The sequence below is a fragment of the Carettochelys insculpta genome, chromosome 2 (genome assembly GCF_033958435.1).
Source record: "Carettochelys insculpta isolate YL-2023 chromosome 2, ASM3395843v1, whole genome shotgun sequence".
Classification (NCBI taxonomy): Eukaryota; Metazoa; Chordata; order Testudines; family Carettochelyidae; genus Carettochelys; species Carettochelys insculpta.
Window position 1 is genome coordinate 115465337 of NC_134138.1, and position 21149 is coordinate 115486485.

The 21149-nt window shown below is 45.9% G+C and overlaps 1 protein-coding gene across 1 annotated transcript in view; it reads left to right on the forward strand.

Annotated features, from left to right (window-relative positions):
- Window positions 1–21149, forward strand: part of DCDC2 (doublecortin domain containing 2) — a 105190-nt gene that overhangs the window by 62818 nt on the left and 21223 nt on the right.

Here is a 21149-nt window from a genome sequence, read left to right on the forward strand (position 1 = left end):
ACCAGGTCAAAGTATACATCTACTTGCTACCTGGTTTTCTTCCAAACTCTAGTTTTCATAGCAATCAATCCACTGATCTTTCTTCAAGTTGTGCTCTCACCCTTGTTCTCAAGAGTTTTCAGAAAAGAAAATTTGAAAGACACAGACTATCTGCATAGCATGCAGGAAATTCATTACTTTTTGACTGTGCTGTTCAAAGCAGTTTTTTTTTTTGCTTTTTTTTTAAAAAAAAAAAGGGCAGGAGATAGAGAGACTTTCCACTCAGTTATAGTAAAAAGGCTACCATTAAGGAAGCCTATCAGAATTAAACTTTTACTCTATTTGCATTGTTATTACTTGTAAGTACAGGGTTTCACATTTCACTTATATCAAACAGACACTTCTCATGAACACTAGCGACTTCAAATAAGAACTGTAAAGCTTTTATAAAGCAATATAAATATGAATGTTCAGGGCAGACAGCACTTATAGATTTACCAGTTACAGAGAGAACCACTTTTAACAAAATATTTGAAAGTAGCACGACGTATGCTACTGGCCACTTATTGGGTAGTATTCCTGATTTTTTTTTCTTTCCTATGTACAGTACTTTAATGGTCTTCATATTTAATGTGCTATATGCAATAGAAGTTGCTATTGGATTAATTTTAAATTGGACTCAAACTATACAGGGAACTGAAATGTGCACGCTTTGGAGTATACTGAAGTGAATAAATATACATATTCTGTGGAGACAGTGTGTTTTTGCCCTCAAACTTAGAATCTGCTCTAGTAGTGTTTGAGTACACAAGTACCAAATGTTTGAAAGAGGTTATTTCCAGCATTTAATCCATCAACAATTACAGGTTGAACCTCTCTGGTCTGGCACCTTTAGGACCTGACTGGTGCCGGATGAGAGAATTTGCCAGACAATGGAAGGTCAATATTGTATAAAGACATTACCAACATTTCTACTGCTTACTGGGCTCTTAGGAGACATTTAGGGGTAAATTACAACTAAATATCAGCAAAGAACTCGGAGATCCAGGACTGGTGGCTGAAAACAAATTTTATGGGACAATAGGAAACTTGGCCACCCCCATGATAAATGGTCATTTGGCTAATTAAAACTGTGCCAGATTATGGATGTTGCTGGATGAGAGAGTTCTGGATTAGAGATGTTCAAACTGTATTCTCATACCACGCTTAAAGACTTGATATGAATCGTCCAGAGTAGTTCAGACTGCAAAAATAGCCATACGTTATTTTTTAATCTGATTTGTTAAAAATGTACATACTGTAAGTAGTGTTTAAACGTTATGCCACACATCTCATAATTCATGCATGTGATTGTCCTATAAAATCAAGATGACTGAAGATTTTTTTTAATGTTTCAACCCCTTCATGGTAGGTTAAATGCTATCATTTCAGTTTTTCTAACCTAATAGACATTATAATCGCATGATTAGATTCATGTTACACTGTTAGTATACACTATATTGAGCATGTTTTTTTCTTATGGTGGCTGCAAATGGATATGTCAGTGAGGTTTAGAGCTGTAGATTAGTGCAGCTGTGCCTCAGCAATAATTGGGCTTATTAAAGTGATACTAACAGCATATGTTGTTGTGATTTCTCCTCCATTCATGGTTTAGTTAGATATTTTACCCCACTATTTATTTGTTTGGCCCTACTGTGCAAATAATAGCTAAGTCTGCTTCTAGACAGAAAAAACCCTATTTTAGCTATAAGAAATAAAAGCCAGTTTAAAATACTTCAGTTGTATAATGTGACTAGCAAATGAAAAGTACTGTGCAAGCTGTTCAAGTCTACCTCCTTCCCATTGATGTTGTTCTGTTACCACTGGGGCTTTGGTTACACTAGGAAGTTTTGCCGGCAAAACCCTGGTTTTGTCAACAAAACTCGTGGACCGTGCACACGCAAAAAGCATTTTCTCGACGGTATCTGGATACAACACAGTACTTTTGCCAGCAGCGTTCTGCCTCAAAACTTAAAGGCATAAGGCTGTTGTTGACAGATTCTGTCAACAAAAAAGCTGTGTAGATACTCCAAAGGGGTCTTGTCTGAACAGACGGCATCCATAACAATAGGCAGCTCTGTCTGCTCTGCTTCCAGGTGCCTGCTTTGTCAAGAGAGCAGCCAAGCAGTCCAGCTGCTCTGTCAGCAGAGCTGAGTGCTTTCCTGATTGGCTTTTGTGTGTGGCCGCACTCTGACAATAGAAGTTTTGCTGGGGAAAACTCTCCCAGCAGTGACTTCTGCTGACAGAGCGCTGTAGTGTAACCGTAGTCTTGGTGAGCAATCTTTCATCCCATAAGAGCATTTTTATAAGGCCAAAGCACACATGAGATTGTTAGGCTTCATCATCACCCTTTGCAGGCATCCATTTCCCCATAGCCCAATTCCATTCTGAAACATAAGAAAAAGGATACCACCAGTCTCACCCACTAGTAATTATCCAGGGCATTTTGCATTAGTGTTTCATATGGAGACATTCAAAATACTGGCATCAAGGGGCTAGTTAGAAGAAAAATATGCAGAAACCATCTCTTTTAAAAGCCAGTTGTTCGAGACATCCATTTTATTCTACAGAAATTGATGAAAGCCCCTTTGGAGTGAATTCATTAATACAAGCTCAATTCCGTACCTTGAAGGTAATTTTCTGATGCCATATCATTGTAGACTGTAGCATCAGTGCAGTGTTTTTGTTGGGTGTGACAGTTTAGTACTTGTGCTACTCTGAAACATCCTCTTTATTGTAATATGTACCAAGGGAGAGATGGTCAGAGGAAAACTAGAACTTAATTAAGCATCCAGATCTCACTGGGAGTTGAGCATCTATCACACATTTATGCCTTTGAAAATCTCCCCCCCCCCCAGTTAAACACCTTATCATATGATATTACTTATTTGTGGTGTTTTCCTGCACATATTCTACAAATGACCATACTGTGTGCTGCTCGGTTTTTGTCACTGAATGATATTTTCATGTGTTTTGGGACCCCCAAGAGAGATGATCTGTCTTACTAGTAATGTTATTTTTTGCCTTTGAAATTCGCCAATGTGTCTTAGGTTTTGCTTTTTTTATTTTCTTTTTTGCAATTACAGGAGTTTAATTTCAAAATCAAAAGCTGAGCAAATTTGGACCATCACTGATTACAAAACAGACACCACAATCTCCGTTTTTCCCCTCAAAAATGAGTGTGATTCATTTTACTTGAGACCTTTACTTTGTGAGGCTGAGAAAGTAGATTAAAAAAGCAGAAGAAAGTGAGAGCTGATGGTTACTAGATCAATACTGAGTAGGCATTCAGCACACATCATATTTATTTTTGTATCTCCATAAACATATCTCTTCTGTAGAAGCACATTTTATAGTCACTGTTTATTAAAAATGACTGCCACTAATACCTGGAGAATGTCAATTTACCATAATGTAAACATAGGGATAGATGAATATTGTTAACCATACTTACATGAGGTTGACTCTGAGTCTCTAGTTAAAACTTAGTGGAATGACTGTTCATTAATGAGTTACCACTCATATGCCACTGTGCTAAAGAAATGGAAGCATTGACAATTACTCAGTAAAGAAAGTTGCATTTATTGATTTATTTTTTCATGAGAGAGAAATCATAATTATAGTTGTTTGCAGATATTCTCCTGGACTTATAGGTTTATTAGGGCCAGTAATTATAACTGGGGAAGGAAATAAGAGGATTGATTACAATTAGTCTACATCACAGTGCTTCATTAGTAGCAATCATGTGACACTGAATAGTCTTATAGCTGCCACAAACTTTGCCACTTTCCTAGGCAATATGTACATGAGAACTCTCTGCTGTCAGAAGTCACGGTTGGAAGGGATTTCCCGACAAGACTTCTGTCGACAGATTACATTTACACAGAAAAGCAGATTGAAAGAGCAATCTGCTTTGTCAAGAGCAAGCAGCCAGACTGCGCTGCTGTCTCTCGACAGCACAGCTGACCCGACGCTCTGCAGACAGGGCTGCCTGGTGAACTGGAAGCCCTGTCTGTTGACAAAAGGGACCCGGAGCATCTATGTTGCTGTTTTGTCCATGGAACACTGTTGAGAGAGGTGTTATATGTGAATGGGGAGAGGTATAATGCTGCTGGCAGATGTGCTGGGTTTGTTGACAAACTGTCGACAAAACACATTTTATCAGGAAGACCTCTTGTGTAGATGTAGCCCTTGTGAAAAGCACACTTTTTCAGCTTTGGCCATCTATTATATAAACATAGAAACATACATAAAAATGAACAACCTTTCTTACCAAAACAAAATACTCCACTGTACACACATTTCTGCTCGGGGAAGCAATGAAACCACAAACCACATGTGACAGATTAGGCACATTGCTTAATGCACTACTGAAAGGCTCTCAGATACTCCAATGATGAACACAGACTAAGAGCCAATAAAAAGTAAAATAGCCTATAAGTCGCAGTGTTTCATCTGGTACTGTACAACAGTTTTGCTGTTATGAGAGATGAGTCGCACAAGGTACGCTAGGGCCCTAAGAAAACAATGTCATTTAGAACTGACAAGAAATTAAAAACAGATCTAGACAAAAACAGGCAATGCTTTATTATTGTAACATAACGCATAGTCTTTAATGGTCTGCAACTGTCATTTGGGCAGATGAATAAATTGGACACTTAGATGCAGAGAGAGAAAATAAATGTGCAGAATATTCAAAGAAGGTAGGGGCCAGCACAAGTCTCTAAATATTAAACAAATAAGCACCCTTTTCTCTGCTCCCGCTTTAACTGCATTCCTATCACTAAAGGAGACTGTTTCATACCTGGTCAGCCTTCTGGAAGCACTTTGTGCAGTTTCAGTTGATGTCAGAAATCTATAGCTGAGTAAATTCTTATTAGGAATTCAATAGATTCTGAAACAAGCAACTAAATGCTTAAGAGCTCGATCCTGTCGACCACATTAACATTAGATGAAGAAAAGTATTTGTTCCCCTGCCACCAATTTCTGTTTAATTCCATCTCTCTTCACACATAGGCTACATCTACATTAGGGCGCTATGTTGAAGTAGCCTATTTCAAAGTGACAACATCGAAATAAGCTGCTTCGACATGTATCGTCCACATCCTGCAGGGCTGGTGCTGTCGATGTTCAACGTCGAAATAGCGATGGGGAACGTCAAAAGGAGCTGCCCCAGAAGGAAATGGAGAGCGTCCACATACACAAGTGCTCCTCATCGAAATAAGGGGCCAGGAAATCCTGCGGACGGGGATCACAGGCTGGACTAGCCCTTCCAGGTCAACAGCAAGCTTCTCCTGTAAAGGGTCTCTCCCAGATACACCCGGCCTGCATAGCATGAGGTCTGCAGAGCACTAGCTACACTCTCACAGACCAACGCACAGCAGCCATGGACCCGCAGCAGCAGCAGCAGCAGCACCTGGAAGCCTTCCAGATAGTTACCCAGGGAGCAAGCGCCCTGCTAGGTGCTGTACAGGAGGCTGCCCAGCCGGTCCTGGCTGGGGGGCCCTCCCCAGGGGCAGATGGGGGTGCCCAGAACCATCGGGCTCCCCTGTTCCTCCCCTGCCGGGTGTTCTGCCACCTCTGGAGCTACCCCACCAGCTTTGAGTGGTGGGAGCAGCTAGTCATGCAGGAGTGGGATGATGACATGTGGCTGTGGAACTTCCACATGTGCCAGTAGACCTTCCTGGAGCTCTGCCAGTGGCTCACCCCCGCAATGAGGCATCAGGACACCTGGATACGGCGTGCCCTCCCTGTCAAGAAGAGGGTCACAATAGCTGTCTGGCAGCTGACCACTCCAGACAGCTACTGCTCCATGGGACACCAGTTTGAGGTGGGAAAGGCTACGGTTGGGGCTGTCGTCATGGAGGTAAGGAGGCCTGGGCATGCACCTGCTGGGGGTGGTGGGGGGCCATGGAGGGGGGCCTGGATGTGGGGCTGGGGAGGAGGAAGTTCTGGGGAGGGAGGGGGCCAGGTGGAGGCCTGGGGAAGGAGGGGTACTAGGGAGGGAGGGGCTGGGTGGGGGAATGCCTGGGAGGGGGGTGTCTGGGGGGGTTGGGGAGGGAGGGGCTGGGTGGGGGGGTGCCTGGGGAGGTGCCTGGTTGGGGGGTCCAGGGGGAAGGGCCTCGGGTACCCTGCCCACCCTCATGGGCACTTGTGTCCCCTCCCCACAGGTGGTCCGTGCGCTCAATGCTATGCTGCTCCAGAGAGTCATCTGAGTCTGGGACCTGGACACAGCCATCACTGAATTTGCTGCCATGGGGTTCCCGAACTGCTTCGGGGCCCTAGGTGGGACCCACATCCCCGACCATGCCGCAGACCACAGCGGGGCAAGATACATCAACTGCAGGGTTTCCACTCCGTGGTCCTGCAGGCCATGGTGGACAGCCAGGGCAACTTCCAGGATGTCTTCGTGGGCTGACCTGGCTGTACACATGACGCCTGCGTTTTTAGGAACTTGGGCCTGTGCTGCTGGCTGGAAGAGGGGACCTACATCTCCCAGAGGGAGATCCCTCTGGGGGACACCACCGTCCCCCTCTGCCTTGTGGCAGATGCAGCCTACCCCCTCCAGCCCTGGCTCATGCACCCGTACACCGGCCACCTCATTGCCAGCGAGGAGCGCCACAACACCCGACTGAACTATGCCCACCAGGTGATGGAGAGGACCTTCAGCTGGCTGAAGGGCCGCTGACGCTGCCTCCTTGCCCGCCTGGACATCGGCCTCCAGAACATCCCCCAGGTTGTGGGCACATTCTGCACGCTCCACAACATTGTTGAGAGCAAGGGGGGGGCCTTCATCCAGGGCGGGCAGTCGATGCCGGCATGGGCTTCCCCCAGCTGGCCGCCACACCCACTCACCAGGCCCACCACGAGGGGGTATGGGTCTGTGAGGCCCTGTGGTCCCATTTTGATCAGGGGACCCCTGAGCACCTCCCTGGCCTTCCCCAGAGGGCCTCCTGCACACTGCCCCCACCGCCTATACACCATCCCCTCAACAAACACATGTCTCAGGTTCCGTGGAAAATAAAATTGTGGATTATTGAATACTGGTAAACTGACTTATGTGCACAACAAAAACTGGAACTAATATACCAAGGGGGACAACTTTATACAAATGGGGGGCCAGTGGATGGCTCGGCTGTCGGCACATCAATCTGGGGTGGGGGTAGAGGGACGCGCCCCCAGCGGGTATGGGTCGTGCCCCCTCCCCCCCTTGTCTTTGGTCCCCGGCGTGGCTGGATGAGGGCCAGGAGGACCGGCACTTACAGCCAGGATGTGTCCACCATCCGGTCTTCAGCCCCAGTGGGCTCTAGTCCTGGGGGGCTGGAAGGCAGTGTGGCAGACAGCACGGCAGGTGGGGCGGGTGGGGTGGTGGGGGGGCATCAGGTGGAGTGGCAGGGAAGGCGGCAGGGTGGGTAGCGGGGGGACAGGAGCTGGGCAACAGCCTCCCAGAGCGACCCGGTTATGTCCTGGAACACTCCCATGAATTCCTGTCATGCCGCCCAGTGCCAGGTGGACTCCTGGTCAAAGTGGAGTTGCTCCTTGGCCACCTCCACCTGCCGCTGGAGAGCTGCCAGGAGCTGGGTGTCTACAGGGGCCATCCTCTGGGTCAGGCAGTGGCGTGCCTGTCCTGCTAGCCTCGGCGGTGACCCCATGCGCTGGCGGTGCCTGAGCTCCTGTGGGCTCTCAGGGACCATGGAGGGTGCCTGGCTGCCTGAGGCCTCAGATGGTGCAGCTGCGGAGAGGGAGAGAGGGAGGGGAAGGCTGTTAGTACTGTGCCCTGGCCTGTGGCCCATTCCCCCCATGTCCCCTTGGTTGCTGGGTTTCTACCCCCTGTTGATGGGTGTGGTGTCCCTGTTGGGTGTCCCCTTTGGGTGTCCCCATTGCATGGTCCCCCCGCCCCTGGGGTTAGGGCACAGTAGTGTCCATGAGTGTGGGTGCTGACGAGTGCTGATGACCATTCCGCCACCCTGGGACCATGCTGTGGCTGGGCAGTTGCAGATCGGGGTCTTCTGGGGTGTGTGGGGCTCCCGGTCATGTCTGGTGCCCTGCCATGTATCTCGGGGGTGTGTGCCCTGTGGGGTACGTACCTGACCATCCACTGCTGTGGTCGGGGGAACCCCGGTGGGCAGATGCCCGGCTGGTGCTCTAGGAGGGGAGGTCTATCAGGATCGCCCCCTCCTTGCTGCTGGACCCCTCCTCCAAGGGCTGGCTCCGGTCCAGACTCCAGCTCCGAGGCCTGTCGGGACTCCTCAGCTGCGGTGTCCAATATGGCCTGGGGAAGAGGAGGTGTCCCGGGGTCTCAGGATGGCCCTGAGCTTCCTGTAATAGGGGCAAGTGGCAGGGGTGGCCCCAGACCAGTTGGCCAAGTCTTGGGCCCAGGTGTAACCCTGCTGCAACTCCTTCACCTTGCTACAGACATGATCCAGAGTGTGGGCAAGGTGACCCTGAGTGGCCAGGCCCTCGTCCAGTCGGGCGAATGCTTCTATGTTCCGCTGCTTGCTCCCCATCACATACAGCACCTCCTCCTCACCCCAGAGACCCAGTAGGTCTCGGAGCCCTGTGGGTGTTAAGGGAGCTGGCTTGATGCCATGGCACTGGGTGGTCGGGTTGGGGTCTGTAGAGTGTGTGCAGAGCTAGCACGTGCATATGCTGCTGCCTGCATGCTCTCAGCTTCCTGCCACAGGAAATATGGGTCTGTGGTGCTTTAAGGGCTGCTGCGTGTGGTGATCGTAGAGCCCCGCAGGAGCTGGACAGCTGGACAGCTGGACAGGAGCTCAACCCCTCAGCTGATTGCTGCCATGGAGGGCCCCGCTATTTCGAACTAGCAGGATGCAGATCATTTACACATGCCCTACTTTGATGTTTAACGTTGACATAGGGCGCTATTCCTATCTTTGGATAGGAATAGTGATTTCGATGTCTCGCCGCCTAATGTCAATTTCAACGTCAAATTAGCACACGGCGTGTGTAGACGCGATGTGCGCTATTTCAACGTTGTGCTGGCTACTTCAAAGTAGTCAGCTAGTGTACAGGCACCCATAGTGAACTAACCTCAAATCCATTTAAAGTAAAAATCAAGAATGTTCCACCACAATGCAGCCTGGAGTTATTTTCAAAAAAGAAAATTGTGCCATAGCCTGGCATAAATTCATAGGTCTCCTCCATCCCTCATAACAATTTGTGGGATTTAATGAGCCACAAATTTGTTACATTTTGTTTTAATTTGACTTAACATTTTAGGAGGCAATCTAGTAATTCACTTTAATTTTTTAATAGTCATATTAATTCTCTTGCATACATATAGAGCTTGCAGTTGATAAATGCCTCTGATTTCCATAAAATATTCAGGACAGGCTATTGTTACAATGATTTTTTTTTTTAATCCCTACTGCTAAACTTCAATCAATTCCAAATCTGAAATGCATTAAATGGCTGTGTATAATGTTATAATTTGTGCTACAATGAATTTTTTATAGTTAGTTCTAGTTAGGAAAGGAGCTTATGCAAGAGGTGTTAATTGCTGTGCTTAATTATTTAAAATATATAGCTCTCTTACTAGTTATCTGAATGTGTAACTCATTTACTATTTAATACATTCATGTAATGTTCTTGTTTAGCAAAACAAAAAGCAGTCAAGTAGCACTGTAAAGACTAGCAAAATAGTTTATTAGGTGAGCTTTCGTGGGACAGACCCACTTCTTCAGACCATAGCCAGACCAGAACAGACTCAATATTTAAGACACAGAGAACCAAAAACAGTAAGCAAGGAGGACAAATCAGAAAAAGATAATCAAGGTGAGCAAATCAGAGTGGAGGGGTGGGGGGAAGGTCAAGAATTAGATTGAGCCAAGTATGCAGACGAGCCCTTATAGTGACTCAGAAAGTTCCCATCACTATTTAAACCATGTGTTAATGTGCCGAATTCGAACATAAAAGCCAGCTTGGCTGTTTCCCTTTCCAGAACAGTGCGATAATTCTTCTTCAGTAGCACACATACCTTTAGGTCATTGACAGAATGCCCCATTCCATTAAAATGTTGACTGACTGGTTTGTGGATCTGGAGTGTTTTGATGTCTGTTTTGTGCCCATTGACCCTTTGTCTAAGGGAGTTAGAAGTCAGTCCAATATACAAAGCATCTGGGTATTGTTGGCACATGAGGGCATATATGATGTTAGTAGAGGAGCATGAGAAAGTGCCCATGATTCTGTGAGTAACCTGGTTAGGTCCAGTGATGGTATTTCCAGAGAAGATATGTGGACAAAGCAGGCAGCAGGCTTTGTTGCAGGGAAAGGTTCCAGGACTGGTATTCCTGGGGTATAGACTGTGGCTGTTAGTGAGGATCCTCATGAGGCTGGGAGGTTGTCTGTAGGAGAGAACAGGCATGTCACCCAGGGCCTTCTGTAGTGTGGCATCCTGATCAAGGATAGGTTGTAGGTCTTTAATAATTCGTTGCAGTGGTCTGAGTTGGGGCCTGTAGGCGATGACCAGTGGTGTTCTGTTCTTGGCTTTTTTGGGCCGATCTTGGAGTAGCTGGTCTCTGGGTATTCGTCTGGCCCTGTCAATTTGTTTTTTTACTTCTCCTGGTCGGTAATTCAGGTTTATGAATATTTGGTAAAGTTCTTGTAGTTTTTGGTCTCTGTCAGTTGGATCAGAGTAAATGCGATGGTATCTAAGAGCTTGACTGTAAACAATGGATCTAGTCATGTGTGCAGGATGGAAACTAGAAGGGTGTAGATAAGTATAGTGATCAGTAGGTTTTCGGTACAGTGTGGTACCGATCAGGCCATCCTTGATTAGTACTGTAGTGTCCAGGAAATGTCTCTCTTGCATGTTGTAATCGAGGCATAAGTTGATGGTGGCGTGCAGATTGTTAAAGTCTCTGTGGAATTCTTCTAGAGCCTCTGTACCATGGGTCCAAATCATAAAGATGTCATCAATGTATCTTAAGTAGAGGAGTGGTAATAGGGGACGAGAGCTGAGGAATCGTTGTTCCAGGTCAGCCATAAATATATTAGCATATTGTGGGGCCATGCGGGTGCCCATAGCAGTTCCACTAATCTGGAGGTATAAATTGTCCCCAAAATGGAAATGATTGTGTGTGAGAACAAAGTTACAGAGGTCAGACACCAGACTGGCTGTGGTGGCATCAGGGATGGTATTTCTGATTGCTTGTAATCCATCTTTATCTGCAATATTAGTGTACAGAGCCTCTACATCCATTGTGGCAAGGATGGCATTATCAGGATCATATATGCCATCATGTGCCAACAATGCCCAGATGCTTTGTATATTGGACAGACTTCTAACTCCCTTAGACAAAGGGTCAATGGGCACAAAACAGACATCAAAACACTCCAGATCCACAAACCAGTCAGTCAACATTTTAATGGAATGGGGCATTCTGTCAATGACCTAAAGGTATGTGTGCTACTGAAGAAGAATTATCGCACCGTTCTGGAAAGGGAAACAGCTGAGCCGGCTTTTATATTCAAATTCGGCACATTAACACGTGGTTTAAATAGTGATGGGAACTTTCTGAGTCACTATAAGGGCTCGTCTGCATACTTGGCTCAATCTAATTCTTGACCTTCCCCCCTCACCCCTCAACTCTCTGATTTGCTCACCTTGATTATCTTTTTCTGATTTGTCCTCCTTGCTTACTGTTTTTGGTTCTCTGTGCCTTAAATATTGAGTCTGTTCTGGTCTGGCTGTGGTCTGAAGAAGTGGGTCTGTCCCACGAAAGCTCACCTAATAAACTATTTTGCTAGTCTTTAAAGTGCTACTTGACTGCTTTTTGTTTTGATAGTGTATAGACTAGCATGGCTTCCTCTTTGTTTAGCAAAGTGTACAAAAAAGATTCTAGTCAGGCTACACTGGAATACTGAATCACATCAAGCAGTCCTTGTGATTCTTTGTACAGAATAAATATGTCCTCATTTATTAAATGGAATATCTGCACAATATTGTGAGCATCCTTTTGTTTAGACAAATATTCTTGAGTGAATTATGTCACTCAGAACATTCTGCGGTATCTCTAGGTTTTCTAGGACATTTGTTACTAATTTAACTACATTTTCCTTCTTTGGGGGTTTAGTTGGAAGCCCAAAACCGATTAATGTGTCTCTGTAGAGGTAGTCGAGGGTTTCCTTGTCGCAGGTGAATCTTCAGTTAGTACAAAGCCAGCATAGCCAGCAGAGTGCAGGGAGGGACAGGATAGATTCTGAAAGGCACCGAGGCTACATCTAGACTGCAGCCATAGCTTGAAATAATTATTTTGGGTGACCTTATTTCGAACTCAGTGCTGTTTTGAAACGAAGGGCTATTTGGAGGTTTCTGCTACCACTGTCACAACAAGGGGTGGCTGAAATGAAATACCATGCAGGTAGCCCTGAGGTTGGTATTTCAGGGTACATTTGTACCTGGAAATAGCAACAAAAGTCTAGACATAGCCCAGGATCCTGTGGCTGCTGGTTGCAGGCAGTGTGATTAAGAGCAGTCCTAAAGCTGTCCTAAGTTTCACTGGAGTTAATTGCAGCTTCACCTGGCTCAGGATCAAGGTTATAGAAAGATACATTCATGTCCTTCAGCCCTAACCCCACCCCATGCCACTTTTACTTCTCATCTGCATTAAATATAAACTTGTTCTGCCTGCCTAAACCCCCTGAGTTTTCTCTGTGACCAAGTGCAGTATCAATGTCATATCTGACCTGTCCTATAATGGGACCTAGTCATTGTACGAGGATAAACATGATCTAATGTGTCTTTTTCTTCAGAAGCAAAGATCCTGTGCCCTGTGGCAGTAGTTCTCACCCAGGGGCACGCCTACGTCCGGAGATCTTCCAGGGGATATATGAACTCATCTAAATATTTGCCTACTTTTACGACAGGATACATGAAAAGCTCTAGCAAAGTTAGCATCAACTAAAATTTCATGCAGTGATTTGTTTATATGGCTCTTTATACAATCTGTGCTTCTCAACGTGGGAGCTGTGATACATTCTGAAGAGTCATCCGTTTTTTTCAGTAATAGTGTATTTTTTTGTCTGATTTTTGTAAGCAAGTCATTTTTAAGTAAGGTGAAACTTGGCGTATACAAGACAAATCAGGATCCCGATCGGGATACAGTAGTGTGGAAACGTTGAGAACCACTGTCCTCCGGGTCTGGTTTTCAGGTATACTGAGAGTCCACAATTTCTCCAAACTTTTTACACTACCTTTTTATCTATAGTGTCCCTTTCTTTCAATGATTCATACAGTTCCACTCCTTCTAGCTGTGGTGGAAATGCTACTAGAGGGCAGTCATCAAATTTGAATGGGACAATCAATTTGGCCTCACAAAATTCTTCAACACCTCTGGAGAGCTTTCATGGACATGGTTTCCCTGGGTCAGGAGCAGAGTTCAAGTTGTGCTGGAATGCCCCAGAATGCCATTCCAGCACTTCTAAATAGCATTAAGGTACCATCACTTACAAGAGTGTCAGAGGGTAGTTGTCACACATGCTCCATAAGACAGATGGGGACAACTCAGGTTCACCTGGGAGTAGTTAAATCACTGGTCTACATGTGTGTGTGCGTATGTATGACTGATCTAAGTTATGCATTTTCAGCTACATGAATAATGTAGCTGAAGTCCATGTACTTAAATCTACTTACAGTGGTGTCTTCTCTGCAGTGTGTCGACGGGAGCCGCTCTCCCTTTGACTCCCTTTGCACTTCTTGATCTGATGGTGTGCTGGACCTGGTAGTGGTTGATTCTGCTGGATCAGTTGCTGCCCCATTGATCTGGCCATTAGTGGAGACATACCCTGAGTAACCTGAGGGCAGTTAATTAGTCAGGGAGGCACCGGGAAGTGATAAAAGTTTAAGGACTTCAGTTAGAGAGAGAAGTTTCAGAAGAGAAAAGAAGCTCCAGTGGATTGGATCTCTCAAGGAGCCTGAACCAGACAAGAACTGTGTATTAGGAAAGAGAGCACACTTGAATTAAGTGGAAGATGTGCTCCTGGCAAAAGGAGATGGAGCTAGGTGGAATTTGACCCAAACAGAAACTATGCTTCTAGGGCAGAGAGCCTGAGCGGGACACTGGAAAGAGAGCACCCTAGTGAGCCTAACAATCAAGGGAGCATGGAAGAATTTCTTCAAGTGAAGAGAGAATTCACAATAGGCAGAGAGGCCAGAGGGTCTTGCCCGATGTTTGGAACAGCCTTTTGAGAGACTTCCATGAACATGGCCCTAAGAGGAAGAACTTGACCCAGGCAGCATCAAGAGTTCTGAGGCAATACAAGCTGGTAGATGGAGCTCCTGGACAGCAGCAAATGCTAAACTCAAGACAGGTGACAGACTGGGACTGACTGAGCCCCTTTAAAAATGTGTTGTGCATGTCTGTGTGAGGTGGTTAAGTTAAAGATTCTCAGGTAAATAAAGAAGAGGCTCCCTGGAGGATGCTGTCTAATACCTGAAGCTGATCTAGGCTTGTTTGTGCTCTGTTTGGAGGGAAATCAAGGAAGGACTCTGCAGTGCTGGATTGACCGTAGGGATATGTGCTGAGGTGACCTTCCAGACCTTTGCAGTGATAGTGCCAGAAGTACTGGAAGTGTGTTCTAGCACTTCTTTTTATTCAGCACTGACCAGGAACATGTTTATCTGCTTTCTGCATCCTTTGTTGGCTCAGTGGAAGCTGAGGGACAGTGACCCACAGGGAAGAATCTTTGTGTCTCCAGAGGCCAGACAGTGTGTGTTTCGGTTAGAAGACTCCATGGGCTTGAAGACAGGGATGTTATTGCAGCACTTGTAAGGAGTAATGTTTACATTAGGTATTGGCCTCTGAGATAGGGCATAACTTTGGTCTAAGCAAGAGAGGTTATTTCATCAGTCTGCTTAAGGGATGTCTGCTCAGAGAAGCTCTCAGCTGGGAGGGTTACTCTACTGGCCTTCAGGAAACAGATGTTGTGTCATCCAGTTCACATAGACAACATGGCTGTAGTCTCTTACCTCAGCAACCAGGGAAGCACCAGGAGCACAAGGCTAGCTCAAGAAGCAGCAGTGCCAAAGAGCTGGGTGAAACAGGACCCTCTGCCAGTCATTTGACAGGGGAGCTTAGCTAGCAATTTTTTTGAGTGTGAAAATTATGGGTCACTCTATGTGAATCTAGAAGTCCTATTTTATGTCCAAGTTGCAGTTTCAGAGTTGAATGCATTTGATTTGGAGTACCCAGTAGGGAAGCTGTTGCCTGGGCTTAGAAGCAGGATTGCAAATAAGCACAAATCCTTTGGAGGCAGAGCTGGTTGTGTTTAGTCAATGACTTGGAGCAGCCCTTTCCAGCTGATGATTCTCCTGTGCAGAAACTAAAAGGAGAGACCAATATTTCCTTTTCACTCTTAAACTGTGCTTTCCTTTTTATTTTATACTCTGTCCACAGCTGAGATCAACAGAGGCACTTGTACAGAAGCCCTCTTTATAAACAAGGCTGCTGAAATCCTGTTCTCTTGAGGGCCTTGCTGCTTTGAAATTTGCACTTTGCCACACTCTGGGCCAAAAAGAGTATGAATCTGGTGACCTTCTGGGCATGCTGCAAAGCTCGTCTTCCCTCTGCCGCAGGCACATGACAAAGGAACCGGATACTAATGAACTAATCGAGAAGGGTGCTTTTATCTTTTTATTTCTGTGGGTTGCTGGTTATAGGCCATATTGAATGGCATTGCTGCATGTGCATTATAGGTTGGAGTATTATTTTACATGGGGCAGTTTCAGGTTTTGTCAAAGATGTTTTTGGATCAGACAGCTAGCAGAAGAGAAGCGAGCCCACAGAAAGCACAGTAGGGACCTACCAGACACCCACTACACATGCAACAGATGCAGCAAGGACTCTCACTCTCGTGTGGGCCTTCATACTCACAGTCGATGCTGCAAATGATGATCCCAAATGGAACTATGAAGGGCGTGATCCATAGTCTACGTAGACTGCAGGATGCCTACTGCCTACTGCCAAAGGTGTTTAGTGTGTCAATAGGCAGCCTTCTCTAGAGTGCATGGGCTCATCTAAATAAACTTATATTCACTAAAGCCGTGTCTCCACTAGCCAAAAACTTCGAAATGGCCATGCAAATGGCCATTTCGAAGTTTACTAATGAAGCGCTGAAATACATATTCAGCGCCTCATTAGCATGCAGGCGGCTGCGGCACTTCAAAATTGATGCAGCTTGCCGCCGCGCGGCTTGTCCAGACGAGGGCTCCTTTTCGAGAGGCCTCCGGCTACTTTGAAACTGGGGACTTCGAAGTAGCCGGGGTACTTTGGAAAAGGAGCCCCGTCTGGACAAGCCGCGCAGCGGCGAGCGGCATCAATTTTGAAGTGCCGCAGCCGCCCGCATGCTAATGAGGCGCTGAATATGTATTTCAGCGCTTCATTAGTAAACTTCGAAATGGCCATTTGCATGGCCATTTCGAAGTTTTTGGCTAGTGTAGACGTAGCTAATACTTCCATTTTCCTTTCTGCCTCATATTTGTAGCTGACATACTCCACTTTTTTATTCATTTTTATTTACGAATTGGTGAGGTATATACCTATTCATATGGTAAATTACTCCAATAGAGTTACTGGAGTTCACTCAATATTTGCTGATGTATTTCTCCTAATTAAGTGTACCATATTTTGTGTCCGCTTAGTTAAAATTATTCATTAATGCTAGCAAGCTCTTTAACACATGTGTTTGATTTCAGTCCATTATCACCGAACCTCTGTACTTTTGCTCTATTGCATGAGGAGAAATTCTTCCTACATGTAATATCAGTGCTCAGTGCTGGTACAGTTAGCACTTCAATATCCATTTCTGATATAGCCATCAGTTTTGCATAGCTCGCCAAAATTTTGCTGACCAAACCTTTCCCCATTGTGTTTGCTGCTGGTACCCATCATTCTTTGGGTTCTTGCTTGGTTCCATTCCATGCTAGAGGCATGCACACTGTGTGTGCTGTTGTTGGAGATATTCCCCTTAGTGGTATTCATCATGTTGACTATAGTGCCCTCAGGAGTTGCGTGCATATGCATGGGATAAGAGTCACCATTGACCCTGCACCTTTTCAGTTCCTTCATATTGCTTTTGTCAATTGCTGGCTGAAAGCCTTCCAGTAGGGTTACCTTCTTAGCCAAGTGGAAATGGTTAATTTGTTGGGCCTCTGAATGGGATCTCTCCTTATCTCTATTTTCAGCTTAGTCTATCTTAGACTGTTGGCTCAACCTAAAGCAGCAGAGTCTGGCACTCTCATCTACTAGGCAGCTATCTCAGCTTTCCACTCCCCAGTGAATGGCAGATCAGTGTTCTTCCACAAAATGATGGTCTGATTTCTCAAGAGGTTGGAAAGATTATCCTCATGTTGTCAAGTTCACCCCCACCCCTGGGAATTAAATCTGGTCTGGTTGAGGCTCATGCCCTCCTCCCCACTTCAGGCTGTTGGTATCGTGCTTCTCCTCTGGAAGGTCACCTTCCTGATGACAATCATCTTGGCTAGAAAGGCCTTTCAGATCAAGGCACTTAAGCCAGAATCACCTTACGTGGTGTTCTTCAGTGTGCCTTCAGCTGGTCTTTCTGCCAAGGACGGTGTCACAGTTCCGCAACAATGAGGTCATTTTTATATCTGTCTTCTATCAAAAAACCTCACAAAAGCTCTGAGAAAAAAATTCATACTGTAGGTGGGCTCTTGCCTTTTATATTGAGAGGATGTTCTGCAAATCTACACAGTTCTTTGTAACAATATGGAAAGGATGATCAGGCTTCCCATGTAAACACCAAAAATCTCACCCTCAATAAACTCCTTGTATTTGGGCTTGCTATGAGCAGGTGAACCTCCCTCCTCTAGCCATTGTGACTATTCATCCCACTACAGCCCAGGCTTCATTCTTGGCACAGATACTAATCCAAGACATCTGTGGAGCCACAACCTGGTTGTTGGTTTGTACCTTCACATCTCACTGCACCATCACCCGAGAGGCCCAAGAGGATGCTGGTTTTGGAAGAGCAGTATGTCGGTCATCGTGTTCATGCAGCTGGGTGGAGAGTCATTGTGGGTGAGGAGAGAGGGGCCCAGCTCATGCCTCCAGAGATGCGGGGCCTAGGGCAACCAGCCTTTAGCGCCACCTGGACCAGGGTGCTGGGGTCACCTCCCCTTCCCTCACAGCCATGCTGAGTGGCAGAGCAGCACTAACACAGCACTTTGAAGGGGTCCAGACTGATATGTGCCACTGCTGCCAGGCATTGGGACAACTGCTCCTTTTGCCCCTCACCCCCATTGGCGGGCCTCTGGCCATGGACTCTGAGCCTACCTCCTGTGGTACTGCTTGTGAGTCACCAACCATGGAATGGACATGAGCAAGCACTTAAAGAGGAAGAAAAAACGTTTACTAACCATTAGTAGCAGTTGTTTTTGGAGATCTTGCTCCTGTCATTCCACGACCCACCCTTCTACCCCCTGTCAGAGTTACCAGCAAGAAGGAGAAGAGGGTATGGAGCCAGTGGTGCCCCTTGTACCGGTGCTTATTATGTGCTGGGTGCTAGAACCCACCCAATGGATACCACCACAGGAAAAATCTCTGGCAAGAGTGCATGTGGCACGCTCACAGATAGCATGGAATGGACATGAGCAACACATAAAAGTGAATAACCATTTTTTCTGCTTTTTAAACCCTCATTGCTCTTTGAGCATATAGACTATACCTGTCATTCTGCCCCCTCCTATTTCCTGGTATAAAAATGTGCCTGGTTAAGGCACACGGACGTTACTTATAGAATGCAATAACAACTTAATCAACTCAAGTGAATACTAGTGTAAAACCGATGTGAACTAGAATAGAGTTAGGATTAAATTATTGGCTTGTGGGTTTGTTAGTTTTGCCTCGCTGAATCAACCCTCACCACAGTCTTGGCTTCCCAGTGCCCTTATAAAATATAGAACAGAAATGTATCAAATTTGGGGGCAAATTATACCTTCAAATCAATGGCATTGCTACGGCACCTGCATGGCCTCACAGTATGCCAACATTTTTATGTCTGACGTGGAACAACGCTTTCTCAGTTCTCGTCCCAGCACCGCTCCTCTACCTGTGCTACATTGATGACATCTTCATCATCTGGACCCATGGGAAGGAGGCTCTTGAAGAGTTCCACCATGATTTCAAAAGTTTCCACCCTACCATCAACCTTAGCCTGGACCAGTCCACACAAGAAATTCCCTTCCGGGACACTACTGTGCAGATAAGCGACGGTCTCATAAATACTACCCTATACTGAAAACCCATGGACCGCTATGCTTATCTACACACCTCCAGTTTCCATCCAGGGCATACCACATGATCCATTGTTTACAGCCAGGCACTACGGTACAACTGTATTTGCTCTGATCCATCAGACAGAGACAAACATCTACAAGACCTTTACCAAGCTTTCCTCAAATTACAATACCCACCTAAGGAAGTGAGGAAACAGATTGATAGAGCCAGACGGGTACCCAGAAACCACCTGCTACATGATAGGCCTCGCAAGGAAAACAAGAGAACACCACTGGCCATCACATACAGCCCCCACCTAAGGCCTCTCCAGCGCATCATCAGTGATCTGCAACCCATCCTGTACAATGATCTTTCACTCTCACAGACCTTGGGAGGCAGGCCTGTCCTCGCCTATAGACAGCCTGCTAACCTTAAACAAATCTTCACCAGCCATTACAAATCACAAACCAGTGACTCTAGGGCTGGAACCAGCCCCTGCAACAGTCCTCACTGCCAGTTCTGCTCACATATCTACACCAGTGACATCATCACAGGACCTAACACCAACTATACCTGCACATCTACTAAAAATATATATCATCATGTGCCAGCAATGCCCCACTGCAATTTACATTGACCAAACTGGACCGTCTCTCTGTAAAAGAATAAATGGACATAAGTCAGACATCAGGAAGGGTACTGTACAGAAGCCTGTGGGAGAACACTTCGATCTCCCTGGACACTCACTAGCAGATTTAAGGCTGACAGTCCTGAAACAAAAAAATTTCAAAAATCAAATGGAGAGAGAAATCTCTGAGCCGCAATTTATTTGCGAATTTGACTCCATTAACCATGGATTAAACAGACACTTGGAGTGGTTCGCAGCTTACAAAGGCAGCTTCTCTTCTCTGAGTGTTAATATCTCCCCACGAGACTCTGACAAAGGCTCACATCCCCCTGTTTGATCTGACTTGTTTTTTCCTCTTTTGATAAGTACCGTTGATACTGGGCCATTTCCACCTTGCTGAATAGACCTTGTCAGCTCTGGCCCTCCCTCTTACTGTGACCCCACTCTTTAAATACCCCTCTGAAACCACTCCGCTACTCATGCATCTGATGAAGCGGGTCTTTGCCCATGAAAGCTTATGCTTCAAAATATCTGTGAGTCTATAAGGTGCCACAAGACTTCCTGTTGTTCTCAGAACAGAAATGTGGAGCTTCTTCTATTGGTCAGGCTATATGTGCCAATGAATGGGGAACTGGAGTTGATTCTCCATCCCTTGAGGTTTTTAAGTCCCGGCTGGACAAGGTGCTGGCTGGGATGACTTAGTAGGGGTTGATCCTGCTTGAAGCAGGGGGCTGGACTAGATGACCTCCTGAGGTCCCTTCCAGCTCTGTGATTCTGTGATTCTCCAGGTTACCTTTGTAAATCCTAAACCACATGTCAGCAGTCTTTCGGAGGCAGAGTGCCAAAATTTGACCTTTTGGTCCGAGTGCTGTGACACTTTCTAAAGTCACTTATAGTCCTACTTACAACAGCTTCATTAACAAATAAAAGAAGATGCATTTAGATGGTGGTGGGCAGCATTAGCTGGTCTTTTGTTACTCCTCAGGTGGCCTGGCTTTCAGCAAGCTCCTGGCTGCATGTGGGAACAGGGGCAAGGCAGAGCTCCTACCTTGTGTGCCAATGAAAATCAGTTCATGTGTTGCTCTTGGCACTTGTGCTGAGGATTGCTGACCCCTGTCCTAAACCATAACATCACAGCTACGATAACTTGCCACATTTATTTTTTCTTCTGTACTTGTGTTATTTTTCTTAGCATTGGAAATTTTATTAGCTCATTTGTTGAGATATATTTTGAATGTATATGCATG